Raw genomic sequence first — 16864 nt, 5'->3', positions numbered from 1 at the left:
CTCCACCTCCCAGGTTCAAGTGATTCTCATGCCCCAGCCTCCTGAGTAGCTGGGAGTAGCTGGGACTACAGGTGCGTGCCACCACACCTGGCTAAATTTTTGTATTTTTTGGTAGAGATAGGGTTTAATCATGTTGGCCAGGCTGGTCTCTAACTCCTGGGCTCAAGTGATCCTCCTGTCTTGACGTCCCAAAATGTTGGAATTACGGGCATGAGCCACCATGCCTGGCCCCTAAAAGCTTTCTTAAGCTGTACCTGTGGCCTGAGGTATGCAAGCTGGCGTAGCTAGAGCAGTATATGGTGGTGATAAAGAAATGTGATTTCTGGGGGTAAATTGAGCAGATTCAAACCCTGGTTCCACCCAGCCCCACCCGTTAATTTCTTTATGCCTCAATTTCTCCATCTGTAAAATGGGGATGTTAACCATGTCTACCTCATAGTCTTGTTATAAAAATCAAATGACCTAATACAGATAAAGCACCTAGAATAGTGTCTGGAAAATAGTAAGCTATTTCATCAGTTGTTAGCTATTGTAATTGTTAGAGTTAGGTTTTAGGGTCAAGACAGACATGGGTTCGAATCTCAGCTTAGCCACATAGCAACTATGCAAGACTGATCAGGGGATTTGACCCCTCTAAACCTTGGTTTTGTCATCTGTGAATGCCTAGTCTACCGACTTGCTGAAATGGTCAAAATAAGTGTAAAGCATATGGTGCACAGTAGGCATCTAAATGGTATTTAATGAAGAGTCATATTCGGGCTAGACTTCTTCAGGTGCTAGGAGTGTTGCTTCTTGCTGACTATGTGACTGAACGCAGGGTCACTACCTCTCTAAGTCTCTGTTTCTGCATCAGTGAAGTAAGTGATGACAGCAGTGTGGTTGGGAGGAAAAATGAGGTATATGAAAGTGCTTTATAAACTGTAAAGCTATAAAAGCACATATAGGTTTAACAGTGTAAAGATATTTATTTGTGCCTCATTGATGGAAAATGGAAAGTGAGACTATTTTTTGTGCTGACCATTGTGGGACTGACAAACACTTTCCCAAAGATTTTCTTTCAGTGAGGTGGGAAGTTAACTCAGGTAACATCTCACTTTGTATTCAAGCCTGGTTACACTTTGAAAAAAAATGTCATCACTCGTTTTAAAAAAAATGCATTACAGTGGCTTCTCTGCAAATAAAGTTTGCTTCCATCTCACCCTCTTTTCTTTTATAGATTTTGGTGGCACCCCTGAGCCAAGACCTCTTCAAGCACATCATAATAAGTCCATTAAAAGGGGATGGGGAAAGGCTGTGTGCCTAATGGGTCTCTTAAAGCAAAATTGGATAATGCACTCCAGAGGGAGCCCCCAGAGGGGGTGAGGTGGCACCCAGCAGTGCCGGGCCACTTGTCTCAGCTAATAAAATTCCCCCTAGCAGCCGCTCCACGTGCCCAGCCCCTAAGTGCCATCTGGCACCCACATCTTGAGATCTGCCGCTTCTGTATGTGATCCAGACAGCTACAGCTCACTTCCATGTGGCAACACAAGTGTATTGACATTTATCATTGGCTTCCACTTTCCAGAGCAGAGAGAGACAGGCCTGGCAGACACAGAGGATGTACATCTCTGTAGTATCACACCCAGCAGCTGACATGGGGGATTACTTTTCTATTCTGTCACCATTTGGCACAGACGCCTCTACTCAGTGCTAATGACAATCACTAGCTTGTGCTTTGAACAAGGAGAGGAGAGAGAGTTACTCCAAAATCTGTGCTCCATGCAAGCTCTTCTCTCTAGGACAAGATTATGCAACTTTTGCAGATGCAATTCACATTTCAAAAAAAAGAAAAGGAATATATATCCATATGTTTCTGTTAAAAATACTGTGGCATTATTTGAGCATGTATCTGTGCATTTGTCAGCATGTTCACATATGCATGTGTATGTGGATAAACAGCATATAAAAATACAGGTTATTTTCCCACAAACTGTATCCTAATGTTGCACTAAGCAGCACACTTACTTTTCCATTATTAGGATTCAGACATTTGTTTCCTGATCCCCACCAAAGAACTAAAAATCTTCTAGAAAGCCAAAACATTTTCCTTTCTGTTTAAACTCATTATAGTTCCACTAACAAGAGTCTCAAATGAGCCCTGAGCAAAAGAGAAAACATGACTCAACTTTTAGAGCCCCTGAAAATGCTATGTAAACCAGAACGTTCCCAAACATTGCCTCGTTTCTGCAGGTGTTACCCCATTCTTCCTAGTCTTTTTTTTTTTTTTTTTTAGCCACAAGCCATTGTTTTAAGGGTGAGCTCATGGTCAAAACAATGCATCTTACATAACTGTGGCTATCAAAAAAATCTCTCACCCATGTTATCAGGCATTCTCATTTATGGTGAGCTCACAGTCAAATAATCAGCCTTAAAACCAGCCAGTGAATCATACTGCCATGGTGGCAGGAAGATGACGACAGCCTCGATGTTTTGAATTCTCCAGAGAGGAGACCAAGGAGGAAATGCTGGTTGGTGAACAAATGTTTATGAGGGAGAACAAAAAGACCTTACCAGGAAGGAATAACGAACATAGGCTACTATTATGCCAAGTGTGTTACCATGAACCGTGGAGTAGTTCAATAAATATTATCTGAGTTGAATTGAAAGATCTCTATCAGCCTGAACAAAGGCAAAGACAGAACTCAAATTCTATTAAGGATATGCATTTGCAAGGAAAGGATAATGAGGCAGAAGAATTCTACTCGAATGCACTTGACTTTGGATTGACCTTCCTGTCCACAGGTATTGAGGAGGAGCTGACAAGAAAGTTCCCTGAAATAAGAAGATAAAGGATCATGGAAACTAAGAGCCGGAAGTAAGAAAGATGAGCTGCCTTGAGTCCAGGGATATGAGTAACTCCAAAGACAAGAAAAATGACTCCTCATCCAGGACTTTTGACTTAAAACTATTTTGCCTCCGTATGGGTCTGTTATGGGTCCAGGCCTTCTGGTGCTTGCAAATGATGGCCCAAACCTTCTTGAGGCAGATTAATCAGTCCACTTAAGCGCCAAATGGAAGCAGTTACCTTCTCACCATAGAAACAAAAATCAAGGGTCAGAAGAAATCTCAAGAAGTCTTCCAAGGCAAGGACTTTGCAATGATAATAATAAGAGAGATGATGTGGAGAAATGGGCATTATCATACCCCACTGAGAGGAATGTAAACTGATGGAATATTTCCAGAGGACAGCTTGGCAGTATGTACACCCTTTCACTCATCTAGAGTGTAATTGACCCAATAAAGTCTAGCACTTTATTAATAGGAAATAAGCAATTTAGGCTTTGTACAAAGTTAAAGCTAAAATGGAGTTCATCCTCCTGTTGTTTCTAATAGTGAAAAATGGAAACAATTTAAATGTTCTGTAACAGAACTGGATGAATAATTAGTAGATATATGAACTGAAATACTTTCAGCCATTAGGTTGATGTATAAGAAGATTAGCAAGGAAGCACTATATTATTCAATCAAAAAAGTTCTAAAACTATGTATCTGATATGATCCCATTTTTGTATAATGCATGCAGGGAAGGATACACACCTAAATATTGAGAATAGTTATCTCTAGATAGAGGGATAATGTTTGAATTTCATTTTCTTCTTTATATTTATTTTTAATTTCTAAATGTGCTACAGCAAATGTATTATTTTAATTATTTTCTAAATGAATATTTTTAAAGTCATATGTTCCTGCAAACATTGGCACTTAAATCCCACCAATTTCCCTATTATTTGGAGGGGAGGGGTGAGGAGAAGGAGGATCAGCAGAGATCAAAACCATCTTTTAAAAATACTATTATTGATATAGTTTTACCAACAAAAGAAGCCAGAAAATAGGGTCATAGGTCTGGGCTGGGGAAGATGCAGCCCAGACCAATTGCTCTGAGAAGTTTCAAAGCTCCAGGCATCCCTCCAGGGACCTTTTATGGCTACTCCCTCCTCCCTCTCCTCCTGATGAGGCAGCACCCAAGTGCAATTTCACATCCTTGTGGTTGCAGGTGGAGACTTTGTTTCACGGGCGGTTGTCTCAATTCTAACTGACCTCTGCTGAGGTGTCCTTGGCCCCACCCTGTCACTGGACACTGTGCACAGGTACCCACCTGGTCTTTCATGGCGCCATGCCTTTTCACTGATTCCAGTTGAGAAGTTCCTGCACTCTCTAGCCTCCTCATGCTGACCCCAGCCTCTGCTCTCCCTGCCAGTCTCAAACCTTCTCCATTCTTCAACTGGGGCCTACAGATGAAGCTGGATTTTCTTCACATCTCCCACAAGATGGGAGGACCTAGGGTACCATCCTTGACATTTCTCCTGACTAACCACAGTGTCCCTGTTATTCCTAGGTGCTGCTTCTAGACCATTCTCCTGTTTTCCTGATCACCAACTCTCATGCCCATCCAGTTTTAAAGTTTATATCATTAAATACCATCACTCACTACCCCTTCTTGTCAAGTTTATGCACCAAACCTCAGGTTGCATCCTTCATTCCTTGAAGATTTTGCAGCCTGGTTCACAGTCACTCTCTCCATTACCACTGCTGGTATAAGAATGTGTGGGTTCAATATTCAGGGAGATAAACCTTCCTTGGCTTTGGATTCTTAGTTTCTTGATCCCTTCTCCTCTTGTGATATGGTACTCCAACTACTTTATCTGTTCACTGTCATGATCACACCCTAAACTTTGTTCCCAATAACTGAAATCCTCCATCATCTCAATTTAAGTCTTCCACTCTCCTACTGTCACCTCCTGTCTTCCTAACTCTTTCTTTCTAGTACTCCTCCCTCCAAACCCTTCAACTCACCAGGATCTAAAATGCTTTAGTTCTATCACATTTGTGCTATCTTTAACCTCCCTCATATTCTTACTTCCCTCCTAACCCAGCTTAAATTACATGATCAATTATTACAATCACTTCCTTGCATAGGCACTCAAGTTCTTGCCTCTTTCTCTTACTTCATTTTGCTAACTTAACAAAACTCCAACCCTGGTTAGATCCAATTCTCTGCCTTCACCTGTGCAGCTGAATGTAGCTGGAGAAAATCAAAATTATTTTGGATGGTTTCATTTAAATTCATGATTGCAGTTTTATGGCCCACTCTCTCCTTAAACCTACTTCTCTACTTTCACTCTCATCTGATGACCTTAGCTCCTATTTCATTGAGCAAATAAAAGCAACTGGAAGGGAACTTGCACCACTACACCTACCAGCCTTCTAGCATCGGTATGCATGTACCTTCTGCTCTCCAATTGCTATGCATGAACAGTCCATGCTCCCAGCCAAGGCCAACCCCTCCAGTTATGCACTAGATCCCATTTCCTCTCACTAACTCAAGGTCATTTCTACAGCAGTTCTCTCTTCTCTCCTGCATTATTATTTTTTCTCTCTACTGGCTTTATCCATCAGCTTATGAATATTGTTATTTCTCCTACCCAAAGTCTCCCTTGATTCCACTTCTCCCTCTAGCCACAACCTCACGCTATTATTCCCTTTATCACAAAACTCCTCAAGGAGGAGGACAAAAACTTGTCTGTATTCACTGTCTCCAATCCATTCACCCCTCCAAATTCTCTAGAACCCATTCAATGAAGCTTTGCAACTCTGAAACTACTCCAGTGAAGGTCTTCAATGAACTTTTCTTTGCCAAGTTCAGTTGTCAATTCTCAGCTCTCATCGTAGTTGCCCTATCAGCAATATTGAGCAAGGTGACTGCTTTCTTCTTGAACCACTCCCTTCATCCAGCTGGAAGGACAGTATTCTTTCCTAGATTTTCTCCTACCTCATTTGCTGCTCTGTCTTGGCTTCCTTTGCTGGCCCTTCTCTTCCCCCTAACCAAGACCTCTTAGCACTGGAGGATGCTATGGCTTAGTCCTTGAACCTGTTCTCTTTTCTGTCCACACTCCCTTTCCTGGTCTTCTCATCCAATCTCATGGTTTTAAATACCATGTCTATACTTATACTGCCCACATTTATATCTTCATCCCTGGCTTCTCCCCCTGAACTCCAGGCTCCTCCCCCTGAACTCCAGGCTCATAGATCCACCTACTACTCGACATCTGTAGTTGGGTATCTAACTTAATATGTCAAAAAGCAAGTTCCTGCTCTTAACCACCAAATTTGCTTCTCCTTGGCATTTTCCACATCAAATAATGGCAACTCCCTTCTTCTAAGTGCTCTATACAAAATCCTTGGCATCTTCCTCAATTTCTCTTTTTCTCTTATATTAGATATGAGATAACCCATCAGGAAATCCTATTGACTCTTCCTTCAAAATATATACAGACCGTGACCACTTCCTATCCTTTTGTTGCTATTACCCTGGGACAAGCTACCATTATTTCTTGTCTGGATATTTGGACACAGGTTTGCCTTCTCCATCTAACAGTCTATTCTTTATTTAGCGCCAGAGTGATCCTGCTAAACATTAGTCAAGTCGGGTCATACCCTTATTAAAATCCTCCAATCACTCTTCAGTTCTTCTGGAGAGGAAGCCAAATCCATTACAACGATCTCTAAAGCCCTGGATGACCAGGCTGTCCTCTTGAATACCAATTCTTTCTTTATTTTTTGCATGTGGCAGTTGTAAAACATGATCCTCAAGTTCCTTGACAGTCTTCGCCTTGAGAGGCCAGTGGTCTTTGTCTCCTACCTTTGAATCTGCTCTCTGTAACTACCTGATCAATAGGTTACAGCAGTTTCCACTTTCTGCCTTTTGGGACAGTTGCTCTTTGAACCCAGCCACCATGGGTGAGGCAGTCTAGCCGCCTAGAAAGCAGCCCATGTAGAGAGGAACGGAGGCTCCCGGCTAGTAGCCCTGCAGAACCCTCAGGTGACAGGCAGCACCTCCTTGCCAGCCATGTGAGTGATCCATCTCAGAAGTGCATGCCCCAGCCCCTCACTGATTCATCCCAGCTGATGTCACATGGAACAGAGAGAAGCCATCCCCATCAATTCCTGCTCAAATTGCAGAAATTATTAACAAAGAAGTGATTATTGTTCTAAGCCATTAAGTTTTGCAATGACTTATATCAGGCAGCCATAGAGAATTCCCTCACTGCAGTTCCCTGTCTCACTCCCGACTGGCCACTGTGCCCTCTTGGCTGTTCCCTGAACACCCACAAATGCTTTTGTCTCTGGGCCTTTGCACTTGCACTTCCCTTCGACTTCCCATATATACACACGTGGCTCTCGCACTAACCTCCCTTAGACCATTAAACACTTATTATCTTTTCAGTAAGACCTTCCCTCCTAAACTGGCAAACCACGTATGATCCCATAATGTTTCCCCCTCTTTTACTTTATTTATTTTGATTTTTTTCCAGGTTAGTCATCACTGTCTAACATACTGCATGATTTATTCATTTGGATTGTTCATTGCATGTTGGGCTTACTAGAAGGTAGACTCCATGATGGCAGGAATCCTTATCTGTTTCATTCCCCGTGGATTCCCTTTAGTCTAGAATAGTGTCTCCCCCACATGCTCTTCAATTAATATCATGATTCTACTGCAGCCGTGTGCAGGGGACCCTGTAAAGAGTGTTTTGTTTTGTTTTGTTTTTTCCTCAACTTTCACCTTCCCTTCCAATCTATCTTCCCTCCAGGATGTGTGTCTTCTCTCCTCCTTCCCTTTCTACCTTCCCACTGAACTAAAGCAGCATCTTTACTCCAGTCTCAAACAAAGGAAGACCCTTTACGAGTTATTCCCCACCATGGAAGGACTTTCTTCTTCCTGGTGTCAGGAACCTCTTTTGTATCATATCCTGTGTTTATTCCTCATTCGTATTTATTTTGAAACTTTATGCTCAGACCTCCATGCCTCATTTTTGCTTGCAAAAAGAGTAAACACTTCAGCTATTAAAATAAATGAGCAAGACCAGAGAGAGCACAGTGCTTCGGCTACATATTGCTGTGTAAAAACCACCCCAGAACTCAGAGGCTTTAAACAACATTTATTTATTTATTTTGTCCATGAGTCTGAAATTTGAGCAGGGCTCAGTGGACACAGCTTTCCTCTGCACTGCATGGCATCAGCAGGGGCAAATCAATTAGGGGCTGGGATGTCTGCTTTCAAGTGCTTTTAGAATTTAGAGATTCCTTCTCTGTCTCAAAAAAATCTGGCTTTCAAACTTTATCAGACTTTAAAAAAAAATCTCATTTGAAGCTGAGAGGTGAGCTTAGCCACTTTTCTTAGACTGCATCTGCCATGTCTTTGCGAAGCAAAGAATGCCACTGACCAGTGTGCAGGGAAACTGAGGGCAAGGCATTTTATGACAATTGAAAAGTGCAGTCTCCACTAAAAATACAAAAATTAACCAGGTGGCACATGCCTGTAATCCCAGCTACTCAGGAGGCTGAGGCAGGAGAATTGCCTGAACCGAGAGTCGAAGGTTGCAGTGAGCTGAGTTTGCACCACTGCACTCCTGCCTAGGCGACAGAGCAAGATGCTGTCTTAAAAAAATACAAATAAAAACTAATGCAGTTACTCAAATAATGTATACTGATTGCATTTCATTGATTTATTAATTCATTTAATATTTTTATTATGAAAACGGGCATATAGTTACATAGCTATATACAGCTCATAGCTATATGCATAGGATGATTTGGAGACTACATAGGAGAGGTATCATAAACTAGCTTTGAGGGGTTACTTCCCAAGAGGGTGATTTCTGAGCTGACTCCTAAAGGACAAATAGGAATAATAGAATGAGAGGTTGGTTCTAGAGATTGAGGAAGGGCTTTCTTGGCAGGATCTGCAAGGTTGCCTGCTGAGTTCCAGGCATTAGGCTAGGGGCAAGGAATACAAAGAGGAATAAGACATGCTCCTTGACTTCTGTACAGAAAATTTGGGCAGATTGCCAAAACAATGTGTGTTAAGAGCAAATGTAGATGTACATAAGGTGCTGTGGAAAGATAGAGAGAGCAGGAGTCAAACCAGGGTCAAAAGTTCAGTGAGGGCTTCCCAGAGGAGGTGGCATTCGAGTTAACTGTTGAAGAATGGATGAGTTTGCCAGACAAACAAGGAGTGGGAGGGGCATTTCAGGCAGAGAGAATGACACAGGCAATAAAAGAATCAGATGGCTTCTGAGACCAAGAAAGCCTCAAATATGCTAGTAAAATCATCATATTTTTCTTTCTTTAATATTTCCGGAAAATGAGTCCGCAGTGTTGCACAGCATTGTCTCACACCCCTTGAGAGTAGAAGGTTGTGCTTGATGCTGGATCTTTGTTTATCTGCCTGAGATATAGACAACCCCACACGAACCCTTGTTCTCCAGCCAAGGTACATGAGACTCACCATTCTTGTCTTTCAGTAGACATTGCTAAACTAGTTTTCCTTTCTTCACAGACTGGATGCATTCAGTTCCCTCCTTGGCCACTTCACTTGGTAAGCAAGAAGTTCATATTGAAAGTAAGCCTGTGCATAGAATGAGGCTGGACGCTGTAAGGAATAAACAAGAATGCAACGCATTTTCCTGTCTTCCAGAGGCTACTTACCTTCCGTCGGTAGGGCCTGCTTTTCAAACCTCACATCACAGCGCTGTTACCCTTTTGATGCTCTCCAGTGTCCCTATATAACATAGAAGTTAAGGACCCGTGCTTTAAAATCATATGGATAAGTGATGTGACAAGCGACTTTCTAATCTTTTTGAGTATTAGTGTCCTCATCTGTGAAATGTGATAATACTATTAACATCATGAGCTATTTCTGAGGATTAGAAGAGTTAATGTATGTGTAGGAAATTAAGACAACTTTGGAAGTAAGTCATAGCAAGCATGACTCAAAAATGTGGTTTAAGGATAAATGAGAATTTGTTCATTTACAGGACTCAAAAATCCAGGGGTATTCCAATTACAGGACAAGTTTGATCCAGGGGCTCAAATACTGTTACAAGGACTTCAGCTTTCTCCACTCCCTTTTTTCGCTTTGCTTGAGACTCCAGATGATGTCGAGATGGCAGCCAAGAAGCCCAGACCACAACCTCCCATGTTCTAGTCCAACATTCAAATGGAAGTTCTGGGTCTGACATTCACTGGTCTGAAGATGCCCATCTCTGACCTTAATACTGTGGCCAGGGGGTGGAACATGCTGAATGGGGTAAGCCATGACCTCATCCTTGAAGATAAACAGGGGTCAATTCTACTCAAACAAGTTCTAAGATTGGGAATGGGAAAGTTACCCAGAGTGAAATTTGGGTACTGTTTTACCAGAAAAAAAAAAAAAAAAGGAGAAAAAAATGTGATATCATAAAACAATATGTCCATGACAACATGTTAGACACCTATCACCATAGCTAAAACATAATAAATACTTAATGAAAGGTCAATAGGGATTAAATTTCAGTCGTGGATCTCCCAAACAAACATTGACTCAATATTCCTCTTAAAGAAGAGCCCACCCAGTGCTGAGTAAAAAAATACATTATCTGCAGCAGACATTTGTTATTTGTGGCTGCCTAAAACCTCTTGAACACTCTTTCTACATTTTGAGAGTTTCCATTACCATTCAACAGTGTCTTATAAATCCTGGCTACCCCTAAATAGGACACAAAAAACACTTTATTTTTCCCACCCCCCCCACACTGCCCTTCAGTTTCTTTCAATCCTGTTGCATCCATGAGAGACTCTCATTTGGAAGTGAGTTAAGGAAATGAGGGGGGCATGGAGCATGCATTGTGCTGGTGCAGGTGGTGGGAGCCATCTGGTTGGTACCAGGGTCAGCGTGAGGCATCACCCTTAACAGGTCAGTTCTCTAAGGTAGTGTTAAGCGTTGTTCCTAGAGCATCAGCCCAGAGATTTTTCCTCTAGCTCTTCCAGAGATTCTAGGAGCGTTTAATATTCCGTTAACAACACTTCTTACATAAAGCAGGTACAATGATAACGTTATCTGCAAATAAGAACACTAACTGATACTGCCCAATAATTCCCACAGCTCTGGCACTGCACAAGCTTTCATTACAGCTGCATGCATACATTTTATGTATCCCTTGCATACAGCTGTATGTGTCCCTATGCCTGTGTCTCATCTTCTTATCAGACTGTTCCCCAGAAAGCGAGTTAGTGTTTAAAAGTTGCCTTTTAAAACACTAACACTAATCCCAGCACTTTGGGAGGCCGAGGCGGGTGGATCACCAGAGGTCAGGAGTTTGAGAGCAGTCTGGCCAATATGGTGAAGCCTCATCTCTACTAAAAATACAAAAATTAGCCAGGCGTGGTGGCGGGTGCCTGTAATCCTAGCTACTCAGGAGGCAGAGGCAGGATAATTGCTTGAACCCGAGAGTGGAGGTTGCAGTGAGCCGAGATCACACCACTGCACTCCAGCCTGGAAAACAGAGGGAGACTCCATCTCAAAAAAAAAAAAAAAAAAAAAAAAAAAAAAACCGCTAATGCTGGAGAAACACCAATTCTATGTATGACTAAATAAATGGACACATCACTGACCTGAAAGATCAATTGGGAGAATATAAGAAGCTTAAAATGTGAAAGGATTAGGAAATTATCTAGCTCTTACCAAGCACTGGGCAGATGAGAAGTTGAAGACCTGGGAAAGTTAATTTGGCTTGAAATTTTACCCTCATATTTCTAATTGATATTAAGGATAATATTAATTATTTTTAAGATTCCCTAATTTTATTTTGGTTGCTATTATTTGAAAGAATTGAACCGGCTTTGGACATCTATTTTTCTTCTCATAGAGACTTTGAGCTTTGTAACATTTATTGCAACGAGCTTCAGACAGCGATAACATCAAACAGGAACATACTCTGTATTTGTTTTGTAGTGGCTGCACCCTGCTGCTGGCTCAGAGGAAGGTCCAGCCTTCAGAGCATGGATTCTGGAGCCAGAAAGGCAGAATTTGAATTCTGACCCTGGAACTTTCTAGCAATCTAACTATATGCAAGTTATTCTCTTTATGCCTCAATTTCCCATCTGATAATTGGGTATAATGATAGTATTTACCTCATAAAGTTGCTGTGAGAATGAAAACAGTTAATATTTATGAAGCATTTGGAACAGTGCATGTTAGTATGCCATAAGTCTAACATGAATTTTGTGTTTTTTCAAGATATTAAGCGTGCAATTAACCAAACTCTCACGTCTTTCAAGTATGTGGCTGCCAATTTAGTCTCTCGCAATCTAAAGTCGTGCCATCGATTTCATTTTTAGAGCCCAAAGGTAAGACTCTGAGTCTCCCTTTGGTGGTGCTGGCTCAGCATCACTTTCATTTTCCTTCACTCTCTGCACCCCACCCATTTCCTGGTGCAGGTGCTAACAAGAGAGGTGGAAAGAGAAGGGAAAGAAGTCTGCTGCAAACTAAGCATGCAGTGAGTCATTGAGATTTGACTGCATCTTAACATTGGCACTCAACCAAATTTAAGTGGCTCTAAGTACTTTTAAATTAGGCATATAGTTAAAATTTGACAAGCACATAAATTTAATAGCTGATTTCCAGGCAAAATTACTACCAAAACTGATTTTTAACTGTCAGTAAAATAAGCCCAGGAGGTTGTTATTCAAGGTAGCCCAGTAAAATGAAATAAGGATCAGGACAATGAGAACAGTTGTGAAGATGACAAAACTGTCATATCTACAGGTGGAACTAAGTGTCTGCCCTGTTAATGGATATAGACACAATTCAGGGAAGCAAGCCATCCAAATGCATCACTTGAATCCTGTTTGGCTGTTCTGACGTAGAAGAAGAAAAGAAACAGAATCAATTGGGAAAATGTAAGATGCAGAACTACAAAAATAAACTTGCTGTCCCTGACGTCTGTGTTTATAAATGCATTATATTAAACAGCAGAGATTTTCCCCATCGTTAGCCAACATCAAGATGGCGTCTTGCATGCTTTGTTTTTTCTTCAGCCCTAATCGTTAAGGGCTTTCCTTACTCTCTCTTTGCTTCCAGCTTTTGTCTTATTCTCCCCATAAAGAGTTGGCAGAGCATGGCTGGGCAATTTCAGAAACGTGGTTTATAAGTGACCTGCTCGATTATTTTGCTATTAAAAGTGAGTCTGTGCTAACTATTCTTTGATGAAGAAGCGGTCCCTTCCAGCCCCCAGGTGGAGATTTTCCCTATCAATAACCCCAGAGCAGGTTTGAATCAAAGAAATGACACATACAGTGGCCAGATGTTTGGAGAGTAAGAAAGGGAGCTCAGTTCACACAATTGTTCTGCCTTCTTGCTTTCCGCTGAGGTTCTTTCCTGTGGGCTGTAGGACTCATTAACAGACAGCTCTGCTCTGGGCATGCACACCAACAGCCTCAGCCTAGCCCTTCACTGAGAGGCTGCTAACAGGCGGCCTTCCTTTTCCTGTGCAGCTGGCGTTTGCAGAAGGACATGATTTGAAAGTTGATTTATTTACCCTGTCTTAAAAAAAATGAATGGACATAGATGTCTGTTTGTTGAAACAATTAATAAACTCTAATGATATGATTAGAATTTAACAGAAAAACATCCTTGGCTTGCAGGTGGAAATCCAAGGTCTTCAACTTTTAGGATGTTCATCATGTAGCTGTCTCACTCAGAACAAGATAAGATGACGTGTTTGGTCTTTAAAAACAAAACAATAAAACAGCTGATCAATTCTTGTTTTTCACTCTACAGCCTTTGAGTCATGAATGAAGAAAATCGCTTTCACTTGTGGGAGCCAGTGGGCTCCAGTTCGTGTTGTCTGTGTTGTCCATGGAGACTTTGAAGATGTTTATATGCACCTCAACTATCAAGAGGAAGAGAACATGCCAGAAAGGGCCTCTTCCTCTTGGGCTAGCTCCTCCTCTCGAATCCCTTCAAAAAGTCAGTGTGTCTGAGACACAATAGACACAGCTTAAATAAAGGGAAAAGGGGTAGGCCTTAGAGGATGTACTTTCTGCCTTTAAAAAAAACGTATTCATTATTTTGGGGAATAATATAAACATGCACACCAATTTAAAAAACTTTAAAGGACTGTTCAGTGAAAAATCATTCTCTCTCCCACCCTCACTTCCCATAAGCCACCATGTTCCCAAACCAGAGGCAACTGCCTTTATATTTCTAGAGTATTCTTCCAGAGACATCCTATGTAGATATAAACATTCATACATACATGTATATATGCTTTTAAAATATACAAATAATAATGTACAATACACATTGTTCTGCACTTTGCTATTTTTTTCTCACTTAACAATACATCAGACAAAGATGTTTTTTCTGCTCAAAGTGCCATCAAGAGAGAAAAGTCATTCTTCAGTTCAATGATCTGCATCTGTTTCTGGCTTATTGTATTGACAACAAATAAAATGCAAGTCAAACTCTACTGCAGCTATAAGTAATCTTGGCCTGGAGAAATATGAATCCTCTTTAAAACCTTCAAACTTTGAATAACAGAAAATGTGGAGTGCATAGAGGAGAAAAGGAAGGATGAATTATGTTTGATAGAATCTTTTGTGGAACTGACAATTGAACCGAGAGACATTTTGGATGCAATATTGCAAAACAATTCCTTGCCCAGCTCTAGTAAGTAGAATGCAAAGTTATTGGCTATAATAGCATAATTTTTGCTAGTTAAGGATCTCTCTAGGTGGCATAGTATCAATATTCTGGATACAACATGACGGAGGTAGAAAGAGAACAGGCTTTGGAATCGGGCAGACCTAGATATTAATACTGGATATACCAGTTATTAATTTAAACGAGTTTTCTAATCTCTCAGACCCTTGGTTTTCCTTTATGTAAAATGGAAATACTGTACTTCCTTTAAAGAGTGGTTGTGACAATTTGTTTTTAAAAAAAAAAAAAACACACACATCATAGGTGTCCACTATTACTGTGATGCTGCATAACAAATAATCCCCCATTCTCCATGACTTGAAATAATGAACGTTCATGTTGTATTCATGTTTCCATTCACTGTAGTTTAGATGTACCCAGCTGCTCTTGCCTGAGCTTTCCTGGCCTCTAGGCTTGGGTCTGGTTCAGGTCTGCTTTACGCGTCTTGATTTCAGGTGAAAGGGTGACAATTGCCTGGGGGCAAGCTTTTCTCTTATGGCAGAAGATAGAACCTCGAGAGGATTGGCATCAACTCACCATGCCTCTTATAGACTCAGCTGGTCTATAAGAAAGGAACATTGTTACTTCTGCCCACATTCTATGGGCCAAAATATCACAAGGCCAGGGCCAAGGTCAAATTCAATGAAGTAGGAGGAATGCTCTCCCTGTAGTGAATCACAGGGAAAGCAGGTAGGGGAGGAAGAATCACAAATAATAGATTCAGGCCCCCAGTGCAACACCAGGCATCTAGAGTGTTCACATACATTGGAGCTATTATCACTATAGTATCAAACAGGAAAGATATTAGAGATAGCACTGAATGTATAACAATTCTAAAACACACCTTCAAAGCAATTTTTTAAAGTAAAAAACAAAACACTTTAAAAAGTCAATCCGTTTATAATTTTGTTCTTCTCCTAATCAGAGTAGGCATGTATGGTCCCTCTGTGTGAATCTGAAAAATGGTGCCTCTCTAAGCAGATGAACCCTAGGGCCAACAGCTAGGCAAGTGCATGACAAGATCCCCCTTCCATGCCGCAAATGCAGCTCTGCAAAGAGCCCCTAACTGGGCTGGGAGAGCTGAAAGGGAGCTGCCCTTTCCACTGAGCCTATTGTGTAGTGCACGACCTACACACCATATGCTGCAGTGCAGCTCCTGAGAATGGAAGGTGGCCTGGGAGCCTCATCCTGCTTTCGGTTCTCGTTCATTGACACCATCGCTATAAACAATTTCCTTGGAGCTTTGATTCACAGCTTTCTTTCTGCTTTCCAAATTATGGACTAGAAAATTGGAGCTTTGGGGACACACTGGCACCTATTTCCCAGAGCTCCTGCGGCTTTTTACGTTTCCCATCTGAATCCAGACCCAGGTGACCTAGCAGTTCCCAGACAGCTCTAGGGCCTGGAAACTGGGATCACAGACTTACACAACTTAATTTTCTTCATCCTGACTGACAGGATGAGGACAGAAGGGAAGAGGAGGGAATTCTAAAGAAGCTTTAGAAGGCACTGACATTATAAGCTTGTGGGTAGATAAGCAGCTCATGGGGAGTGGAGTGCGAAGCAGCAAACACGGGGGGAGAGATTGAGGGAGGCACCCCAGGGTGGGGAGGGGGGAGATCCTTATGTCTACATATAACAACTGCTATGAGAAAAGATGTGCAATTCAGTCCTGCATTGCTTATTTGGAAAATTAATTAGTAAGTGGTTAGCAAACAATGGTTCCACTGAACAGAATATTAATCTTCCCCCAAATTTATTTAGACCCTAGGCATAGAGGGGAGAGGAAGAAGGAAGGATCAGGGAGAGGAGGAGGGAGGGAGGGAGAGAAAGAGAAAGGTACAGGATGGGAAAGGATAGGAGAGGAGGGGAGGAAAGGCAGGACCTGTGTCTGCTTTGTTCCCCAGGATTAAGCACAGGGCCTGGCCTGGAGAAGGTGCTCATTAATATGAGAGTGTGTGAGTGAAAGAGAAGGGAGATTGCAATATTGACATCCATGATTCTACTGAAAGCATCGCCAAGTGACTACAGTGAGAAATCTTATGTTCCTACTGATCTGCTAAATATATTATTTGAAGAGCCACCCCATACTCTTTCTAGCATAACTCATCAGTCTTGTCTGTACCACCTTTCTCATCATCCTAGATTTAGTTCTTCATTTCCCCATCCTGCAGGCAGCGTAAAGGCCAGCATCCCGTGCTCACTTGCCCTCTCGCCCTCTCTCCTGCTTCGGTTTTCCTGTTTTCTTGCTTGCAAGTGTCTGTTAGACACTTCCTCTGAGGTTTATTTGCAGTCTGACCT

The sequence above is a fragment of the Macaca mulatta genome, chromosome 5, assembly GCF_049350105.2.
Source record: "Macaca mulatta isolate MMU2019108-1 chromosome 5, T2T-MMU8v2.0, whole genome shotgun sequence".
In the NCBI taxonomy this organism is placed as follows: Eukaryota; Metazoa; Chordata; class Mammalia; order Primates; family Cercopithecidae; genus Macaca; species Macaca mulatta.
The sequence above is the reverse complement of the archived record's forward strand: the minus strand, read 5'-3'. Positions refer to the sequence as shown.